Source organism: Benincasa hispida, chromosome 8 (genome assembly GCF_027475165.1).
Source record: "Benincasa hispida cultivar pf3 chromosome 8, pf3_genome.v1.1, whole genome shotgun sequence".
NCBI lineage: Eukaryota > Viridiplantae > Streptophyta > Magnoliopsida > Cucurbitales > Cucurbitaceae > Benincasa > Benincasa hispida.
In genome coordinates, this window is record NC_143485.1 from 24,108,549 (window position 1) to 24,119,280 (window position 10,732).

The 10,732-nt window shown below is 38.7% G+C and overlaps 1 pseudogene; it reads left to right on the plus strand.

The window, feature by feature from the left end:
- Positions 1-276: 276 nt before the first annotated feature.
- On the plus strand, positions 277-2,143 carry LOC150034444 (glycosyl hydrolase 5 family protein-like; annotated as a pseudogene).
- The last annotated feature ends 8,589 nt before the right edge of the window (positions 2,144-10,732 follow it).

Genomic DNA, 10,732 nt, shown 5'->3' on the forward strand with positions numbered 1-10,732 from the left:
TGTTGAAATATTTTATCTGAGATGAGTCACAATATTCACCGTAAATTTCTTGACTTGGCTAGTTAGTTAATAGAATCTATCAAGGGTTTAACCACATCCCATTATTATATAACATATTATTAACTTAATCTCTTGATTTAGAAAAACACAAGATTTTTTACAAGTTACAACAACCTTTGGACGTCCTAAAAGGGTGTATATAATGATTTATTTTGCTATCTTTTCCATAAGACATTAGAAAGACGAACAAAAGATACCAATCCCTAAGGATCCTAAATGGGAAGAACATTACAAGTCATTGTATGCTTAATGCTGATATTTATGTTTTCATCCCTTTCGACTTATTCCTTATCTTTATCAACTCGAGGAAGATGAATCCTTGATTCTCAAACATGATGTCGAGTTAAGCTAGTATGTGTGAATTGACCTTCCCATACCTAAAGCATGTTGGTCGAAGGCCTAAACCATCGACCATTAAAAGAACTTGCTAACGAGGCAATCAAGTTGAAGTTTAATTTTGTGCGTCTCACATATGCAACACACATATTTACTGTTATGCTAATAGGACAATTGAAGAGAACTTTGACCTTTTAGATTCTAAATAAGCCAAAGTTGGATTAGCTCAATGTGACCCCTTTGTGTTGAACAAGACCATTGTCAAAGCCTATGAAGTTATTGTTGATGTATGCTTGGGGCGAGCGGTTTAATGGTGATAGCTGACAACTATATTAGCCAACCAAGGTGGTGGTGTTCTCTTGATGATAGCAATGATTATTTAGAAATCATAATTTTGACCCTCAAGAATGGTTACAAGGTTTGAGCTTAGTCACCCAACATTTATCAACAAATCAACGGTATGTAACCTTACAAGATTTTCTCACATTTTTTTTAATAAAAAAATGGACTCTTAGCATTTAAAGACTAGAAAATGTTGCATTATTTCATAACATTGAAACAAGATTCTATGGCATGTATAGGTGATAGCAACGAGCCTACGAAATGAGATACGAAGAACAATGGAAAATGCAAATGATTGGAACAACTATGTAACTCAAAGAGTAACAACAATCCACAACATAAACCCATATATTTTAGTGATTGTTTCAGGCTTAAATTATGACAATGATCTTCGATGTTTAAAAGAGAAGCCCTTGACCATAAAACTTTAGATAATAAGTTGGTTTTTGAGGTACACTTGTATTTTTTTTAGTAGAGATGAAAGTAGGTATGTACAACAACCATTGAGCAATATTTGTGCAAATGTTATCAATAGTTTTGTAGACCATGCAGGATTTGTAATGGAAGGACCAAGTCCATTTCCTTTGTTTGTTAGTGACTATGGTATGATCAAAGAGGGACAAATGATTCTGAAAATCGATACATGAGTTGATTCATAGCTCATCTTGCTAAAAAAGACATGGATTGGGCACTTTGGATTTGGCAGAGTAGTTATTATTATAGGGAAGTTAAAATAGAGCCTATAAAAGTATTTGGAGTCCTCAACGCTAATTACACTCAAATTCAAAACCTTAACTTTACTAAGAAGCTTCAGTTATGAAGCCATGTTGCAAGGTAATTTTATAAATTATTTTAATAATAAATAATAATGGTCCTTGAAATAAAATAGTTTTGTGACATTTTTTTTAAGTACACACAAACCATAAATTATTAAACCAATTTGTAAGTGTAAGATAGAGTTTGCGAATTTTGTGGCATATAGATCCAACCTCCAATGCATCATCTTCTTATGTTACGTATCATCCATAAAGTGGTCAATGTGTCAAAGCTTCAAATGGCAATGCTCAAATATTTTTGAGCAATTGCCCAACCTCAAGTTAGATGGAGTCATGGTGACGATGGGACTTCAATCATGATGACAACAAATGTTTTGTATTTACAAGCTAATGGAGAAGGCATTGGAGTATCTCTCTCAAGTGATTGCTTGGGTCAACAAAGCGTTTGGAGAGAAATTTCTAACAGTTATCTCCATTTGGGCACCATCACTCAAGATGGGAAGTGCCTTTGCTTGTAGGCTATTGAAAGCTCAAATTCTTCCAAACTTTGGACCAACTCTTATATTTGTACTAATGGCAAACCAAATTACCTTCAAGATACCCAGGGGCTGTTTAGGGTGCTGAGATGATATAGGATGGTGGGAGTTCTGATGTCTGGGGAGTTTTGATCGAGTGTGATTGAATATGTTCAAACACTGAGATGATATACGATACACGAAAGAAAATGACGGTGAAATATTAAAAACGTTCCGAAAATGGGCCCACAAACAATTAAAATCGGTGAGATAGGATAATGAGCCTCCAAACACTGAGATGATATAGGATGTGAGGATATACCATCTCATGTTAGGCCCCCAAACAACCCAAAGTCAATGGTTTGAACTTGTGCAACCAACCCATTGTAATTGACTTTATATTTGTAACATTGATAAAGGAAAATTATTTATTAATTGTTGATTTACTATGGGAATGATTGTACGACCAATGCGACTTTGGGCCAACAAATGCGAGACAGTGTCTTACAATGAGCTGGTTGTTCACCTTCACCTTCACCTCTAAACCATCAACTGAAAAGGTTAAGAACAATGAAGAACTCATATTAGCCGGACAAGAAGAACAGTTTCTTCTCACAATAATTTTTCTCTAAAAAATTATGCATTCCTTCTTCTCAAATGATTCCAATCTTCTTTATATATTGCAGATGAACATGCAAAGAGGTGAAGTGTATGGCTTGCAACTCATGCTTGGAGAATTAATGAAGAGAAGATAATGGCCTTTGTGTGACCATGAAAATGAAGGTAATGGAAAAAATTCATTCTCCATTTTGTACAACATGCAAAAACGATTTTCACTTTTCTTTTAAAAACATAAAATGATTTCAAAACCATTTTAATTCAAAAATGAATTTCTTAAATGAATTTCATAAATTAATTTAATATCAAATATTAAATTAATTTTTGCACAATAATCATCTTCATATATTTAAATCATATTTAAATATATATTCTCTTGTTCCATTTAATTTGAATGTTTCAAATTAATTTCTCAAGCTACCCTAAAGCTTATCCATTTATGAGCTAGTAGGGGGACCTCGCGGACCTACAGATCATGGGCTCTAATGATTCCAGATTAATCGGTTAAATTCATTAGTCCGATCTAACCCCCGTTTGTTAACTAATGGGACACTCCACAATAGCCCATAGTTGAACTCCCCTCACTGTAGATATATTATGTCCACTTAATAACCATAATCAGTAAGTCGATTCTTCACAGGTTGTTTGTAATCACAGCTAGGTCAAAAATACCGTTTTACCCCTGTGAATACATCTTCTTCCTTAAGTTTCTACTAATCCTCTAATGAACAATTCTGATTCATAATCTCTATGAATCAAATCCTTTCTCTATCATGAGAAGGCGGAGCACCGATTGTTCAAGAACAACCTATCTGCTAATCCTAAATAGGGTAGGAGTGAATTCCATCTTGCAAGGCTAAGTCCCCAGCTATTCATCCGGTCTTATCCCCAAAATGGTAAGCTTATTGAGTAGTGTTGTTGGACTACTATCACCGTTTTCAGATCAAAGGATAATCCGGAACAAATATGAGTTCGTAACTAGCTCAGGATTAAGATCGAGTTAACCTAGGTTATAAAATAAATGAAATAGTCAGTTTTAACAGTAAACGGTCGTTATAAAGAAAAGTGACTATTTTCGTGGTCCAGTCTATATGCAAACTCATTGCATAGTGATAACGGGTAGAAATGCACGTTATCATAGTACTAAGTTCTTAAACAATGTTGGATTGCGTTGATGAAATGTGTTAAATTGCGTCTAAATTGTGTCCATTAAGCATAAATTCTATAATATTGTGATCGCATGCCAACACATTAGAGTAGTTGATCTTTACATTTTTGTGCAGAATATGCGATAACGCAATCCAGAGATTGCGATCATAGGAATACATTGGTTGAGCGCAACTTCACCGCAATACTTTGTGTTGATCGTGCTCGCAAACATTCGCCCAAGAAGAATCACCGCAACTTGGTCAGCACAACATGGTGGACAATTAAGAGCGATGGGATAGAAAGCTGACGGCAGTCGGATCCAAATTAAGTTGACAGCCGATAACGGTCACGAAGTACATTCAGCTTTATCGGTGACAATTATCCGACACATCAGTCAGGAATTAAAGTTGTCCCAATCATTCACCAAAATTTAAGGATAAGGCATTTAAGATAGAAAAGTAAGGAAATTAAAGAAAGCATGGAAATTAACGCAAGTGAATTAAATGAGAAATAAATTCATAAAGCATTGAAAGCAAGTTTAAGGAAGTCATAAATAACAAAATTCATGAAGCAATAACTATTAATTAAGAAAGCATGTAAACATAGAATTGAGATATGGACTGGAAGACAATTTTCCATGATGAACGCAATCCACACCTCTGCAGGCGATCAAGCTTGCCTACCCAATGTCTTCAAGGACATTGCTCATTCCCGTGAGATCCTGAGGCTTCGGAATTACTTGGCAGTGTTTTAGGTGTTCTATTATATAGTTCGACTGCCAGCTGCCCAACTTGGATCTCCAAGTTTCTGATTGAAGACGCTTGTGACTGCATAACAACATCGTTTTTCTCAATGTATTGCTTGAGCAGGGACTCCAATGAATTACCAGAGGTATTTGAAGAGGATGGTTGGTTTTGCGGCTGTCTCTGATGCCCTTGATTCTGGTTTTGGTGAAAAGGTAGGGGGTTTCCTCGATTCCCAGAGTTGCTGTTCTGATGGTTACTTGGCCCACCTTGGTTATGATTTCCCCCCCAAACGAAGTTAGGGTGATTCCTCCAACCAGGATTATACGTGTTGTTATATGGATTATTCTGGATAGCGCATACTTGCTGAGGGCTTGATGGGTACATTTCCACCGCATGGCTTCTCCATATTGGATGCAACTTATTGCGGCCACTTGTGCCGGCGCATTGGGTTGCACTGATCCTTGGGAGAGGGCACCTTGATTAAGCGCCATCGACTGGAGGATAGAGGTTACCGTGACCATTTGTGCGGCCAAAGTTGTCATTGTCTCCGCAAGCACAATGACAGTATCATTTCTTCTTCTGTCGGAGCCTATTCCTCCGTACCCGTCATCAACCCAGTCATCCATATTCCATGAGATGCGGTCAAGGATGACCTTGGCTTCAGTGTATGTTTTATCCATAAAACCTCCTGCCGCGGAGGCATCAGCAACAACTTGCATTGATCTATTCAGGCTATTATAGAACGTTTCCATCAGAACGCAATGGGTATCCCGATATGCGGACAATTCTTCACTAATATTCTAAATTGCACCCATGTGGTACTTAGGGTCTCGTTATCCATCTGCTCAAAGTTCAGCACATTCTTTTGTCTTCTTGCGTTGACTGCCAGAGGAAAGAACTTCTTCATAAACTGTTCAATTAACTGGTCCGAGGAAGTTATTTCATTTGGCTTCAGTGAATGAGCCCACCTCTTAGCCTCATCCCTCAAGGTGTAAGGGAAGAGGTAAAGTCTGATACCTTCTGGGGTAACACCAGGTATGGAGAAGTTACCACACATCTCGACAAAACTGGTCAAATGGGCATGTGGGTCTTCACCTTGCAGACCACCAAATTGCCCCGTATTCTAAATCATTTGGAGCATGACCGATTTAATCTCGAATCTTGCATTCTTCTCAACTATCGGACGTGAATTCCAGGCGAGAATTCATACAGATTAGGCTCCGCGTAGTTCCTCATTGGGATGTTGTGGTCAGCAGCAAGGAAAACGGGATCTTGCGCTGGTTGGCCCACCCCTTGATTCACTTCGGGTACCTCATTATTATTGTTTTTTTCTGCCATGTTGGCTCTCTTTCGCCTTGCTCTATTCTGGTGTGCTCTTGCGTGAAATGTACGCTTAATCTCTGGGTCAACTTCGAATTCTGGATCAGTTCCAGTACTCATAAACCGTCAGACTGCTCTTCCCGATAAACAGTCAGTACAAAAAGATCTGTCCTGCAAAATATCACAAACGTACTCAACACTAACCATTACCAATCCCTGGAAATGACGCCATAAACTTGATACGCTTGGAATGGAAATGTGTACTGTGCATGCATGATAATGTGCTACAAGCTCATGTTTCCATAAACTTGTAATGCTATTTTTATATCTTACAACATATGAACAAATATGAATATGAATGAATGAACAAGTGTATGCGTTAAAAACATAAACTTGGTGAAAAAGATGGAATGTTATGCTGTGTTATTGCTCATGCACACTTTATGCGATACTACTTCTAAATATGCGTTGTTAACTATATGCTTGTTATATGCTATAGAGTAATGCGTGTCACAAGTTTTCTTGCGCTGAAACCAAGTATAATTCCAACATAAGTTTCTCAGAATAATCCGAGGTTGAACACAGGGATTGTTTTCGTTAATGTGTTACTTTTGTGATACATGCGACCGATTTTACAATTAATAAAAGATTTGGTTTGTACATGAATTTAAATTGCGATAAACATAAATTGCATTGATAAAATAAAAGTACGTTAAAAAGGTAAATTCTAAACTAACATGATACAAGATACAAGATACATGACACACGATACTGAGTTCGAGACTGACTGTGAAGTTTATACAAAGGATCGTGGTGTGCGATGGCAAGTATTTATGGATGAATCAGAAATAGGAAGAATAAATAGTAAAAACATCGCAAGTTTATCAATTGAGTTAAAGATATAAATAAGGTTCTGCTTTCCCTTGTTGTACACCTCTCGGTGATTGGCCGCGTTCCCATATCTCTATGGTGAAACAGGGATAAACGTGATGAACGCAAGATTGTTTCCATCTCTGGAAGTACTTCTCACTTTAGCTAATGCATTCTTCCAACCCTCCCTTGATAGGCAGAATAACATCTTCACTTCTACTCTCACAGGTGAAGATGCCATCTAGCATACTTTAGCTAAACACAATTATTTCCTTAACACATATTAATTTACTTGCTTAATTCTTACTAATTATCCAGGGAATTAAGAAAATATCATGGAGAAAGTGAATCATGGATGAACGGAAATAGACAGAGAGATGATAATGGAAATGATCATAACAATTAATACTAAGATTAAGCGTCTGATACATGGTGTGAATGATAGAGTAAAGAAGATGAGTACAAGTGATGAAAAAGAAATAGAAACAAATACAGAAGAGTGTCAACATCTTAACACAGATCTGGACGGAGGTTTTGCTTTTCGGCGTGTGGAATGGATGAAGAAGAGAGCTTCTCTCTCAGGCTTGCTCTTATGGTGGAAGTGACCTTTGTATAGAGCTTCAACGGCGGGGATTGAAAGAATTCCTTGCTTGGAGACTCACCTCTCGGCCTTGTCTTTTGATTCTTCCCGGATCTTCTCTGGAAATCACTTCAGACCAGTTTCTCTCTCAGATCAGTATACACGTTTCTATGTATTCCAGTACTCAAGTATCAAGTCTCAAGTCTCAAGTATTCCTATATTCTCGTATATCTTTCAATGGAATTGCAGAAGCTATTTATAGGCGAACCTTTGACTCTTTGCAGTGTGGTCCCCACTTTATTGTTAAGGCAGTTACGGAAATGGTGGACTGAATATTCCTTCTGTTACGCAATCAATCCCATTAGAAATGCACAATTGACAGCTGTACACGCGTCTGAATCCTCTGCAATTGCGTTGCTCTTTTACATCTTCGATCTATCTTCGCATGCGGTGTTTTTTTTTATTACCGCATGCAGTTGAATTTGCGTTGAACGCTAAGCTCTTGATCGATTGTCACATGCACCGTCATTGCGTTGATCGTTTCTCATTCTTGATTGACGGGCGCAATGCGACGTAGATGCGTTGTTCATTTTATCTTTGAGCCATGAACGCATGTGGTGACTTGATTTCCTACAAAACAGACTTGAAACATTCTATTCTACCATCGCAATGGTGTCAGTGGACGTATTGGACAATTTATAATTCTCGCATTTCTTAGCCAATTTTCATACTATCGGCGTATCTTTTCTTCCTTTTAGCCGCAATATCTAAATAAAATAGTATAAATAACTTGTATTTCTACAAGTTATCAGGTAGTCTAAGGACAGGATCTAGACTTGGGAAGGTCAGGTCAGAATCTTGGTTTGGAAGAACCAGATTAGAATGCATAAACGAGAGATAGGCGCTTAGGAATGAGCACTATTTGTTATTAACGCATCGCATGAATCTTAGCAATAAGATATGATTGTATGCGGTCACCTTTCTTTCATGCATTTGGCATCAACACATAGGACAAGAGTAGAGACTTAGGGATAAGCTCTATGGACATTTTGCATTCAACACATGCGTCCTAGACTTAGGAGCATCGCATTTACATGGGGAAATGACTTGCTGTGCATGGTTGTAACATGATCCCAAAGTTTGACGCATTCCCGAGTAATGCTAGCTAAAGATCTTCTCAACCCGTTCATCGCATACTCATTTCATCTATCAACGCAACTCTCTTTCTCAAATCCGCCGCCTTTATTTACTTCTTTTTCATCAACGCAACAACACACCCACACTTTATTTATTACTTGGTTACCACAAAGTTTTCATAAACATTATCAACGCAACTATTTTCACAAGTCCCTGTGTTCGACCCTGGACTTAGTAAGAAACTCAGAGGAATTTACACTTGAATTCCGCTGGGCAAACTTGAGTGCACAATGCAATCCATCAACGCATATACTTCATAAATACGAGCATCAAGTTTTTGGCGCCGTTGTCGGAGACTTTAGCAAAATAGTTGTTAAGGGTAATTTTTGTGATTTCTTTGCAGAACTCTTAATCTCTGGCGAACTACAACCTGGAGATTGAGAGAACATTTCGAAGGAGACTACGAGACCGCCAATAGCAACCACAATCCGATAAAGAAGAGATGGCGGAGCAACCTGGAGGAGGAGCACCAAATGATAATAATGTTATGGCGAATCCGATTCTGTTGGCAAACGATCGCAATAGGCCCATTAGGGACTATGCATTGCCAAACCTCTATGATTTCTCTTCGGGAATTATGAGGCCTGCTCTCGACGAAAATAGATTCGAGATGAAATCTGTGATGCTACAGATGATCCAGACTGCAGGTCAATTCGAAGGAAGGCGTGGCAAGGATCTGCACGCCCACCTCCAAAGTTTTATTGAAATCTACAATACTTTTGTGTTCCCTAACATCTCTATTGAAGAAGTTCGACTAATGTTGTTCCCATTCTCTCTCTGTGTCAGGCCAAGAAATGGGCTTGTTCGCTCGAATTAGGAGAGTACTTCTTGGGAGTAGGTAGTGGAGAAATTCATGAAAAATTATTTTCCACCTACCGAGAACGCAAGAGGAAGAAAGATTATTACTAATTTTGAACAAGATATGGATGAATCGCTCAGCGATGCTTGGGCGAAGTTTAAAAGGTTGGTCCGAAATTGTCCACATAATGGGCTACCAGACTGCCTTCAAATGGAAATTTTCTATCACGCGTTGAATCTTGCTTCGTCGACCACTGCCAATGCCGTAGCCGCTGGTGGTCTGCTTGAAAAAACTTACAAGAAGGCAAAGAATATTCTGGACCGCATCTGCAAGAACCATGAAGACTGGAGGGAGAGTGACCAGAGATTGAGACTCAAAAATTCTGACGCAAATAACGGTGCCATTGTTTCGTTACAAAACCAAATGACCGCAATGACGAATTTGATTCAAGGAATGGCGATCAGCAGCCCAACACCACAAGGTGGGCAAATTAACGCAATAAGTCAAAACACCACAAGGTGTTCGACTTGCGGTGATGGGCATGCAATGGAAGATTGCCCGCAAAATCCACAATCTGTATATTTTGTAAAGAATAATCCCTTTTCAAACACTTATAACCACGGGTGGAGAAACCATCCCAATTTTGCTTGGAAGAATTAACAACAAAATTTTCAATCTGTGGCGCAAAAGAAAGGGCCACCAGGATTCTTCCAACGCAACAACGGTCAGCAGAGCAACCAAGCAAGTAGCTCACAACAACCAACACAATCTTCTTCTCTAGAGAGCCTATTGAAGCAATATATAGAGAAAAACGAGACAATGCTTCAAAGTCAGGCTACGTTCATCCACAACCTTGAATTGCAAATGGGCCAAATTGCAAATGAGCTGAAGAGTCGGCCGCAAAGGGCGTTGCCAAGTTCTATCGAACTTCCACACAATGCAGGAGGATCAGGTAAGGAGCAATGTCAGGTTGTGACATTGCGCAGTGGAAAGACCGTGGAGGGAGAAAAGAAGGATTAGAGTAGAGCAACTTCCATCGCAACCGAGCCTGAGATTGCGGTAACGAAGGAAGAGGAAAGAGAAAATGAAGCAATAGAACCTGAGGTTGCATCAACCTCAAAGTCAAATGAAATGGGAACCGTGAAAGTCTAGTTACCACATTTCCCTCAGAGGCTAAGAAAGAAGAAAAACAAAGAGGTACAGTACCAACGCTTCTTATCCATGTTAAAGCAATTACATGTTAACATTCCTTTCAGTGAAGCGATTGAGGAAATGCCTGCCTATGCCAAGTTTCTAAAGGACATGGTAACTAAAAAAAGAGGCACTGGAAAATTTGCCACGGTGGCATTAACGCAAAGTTCCAAATCTATTATTTCACCAAAGATGAGCGATCTTGGGAGCTTCACTATTCCTTGCTCTATAGG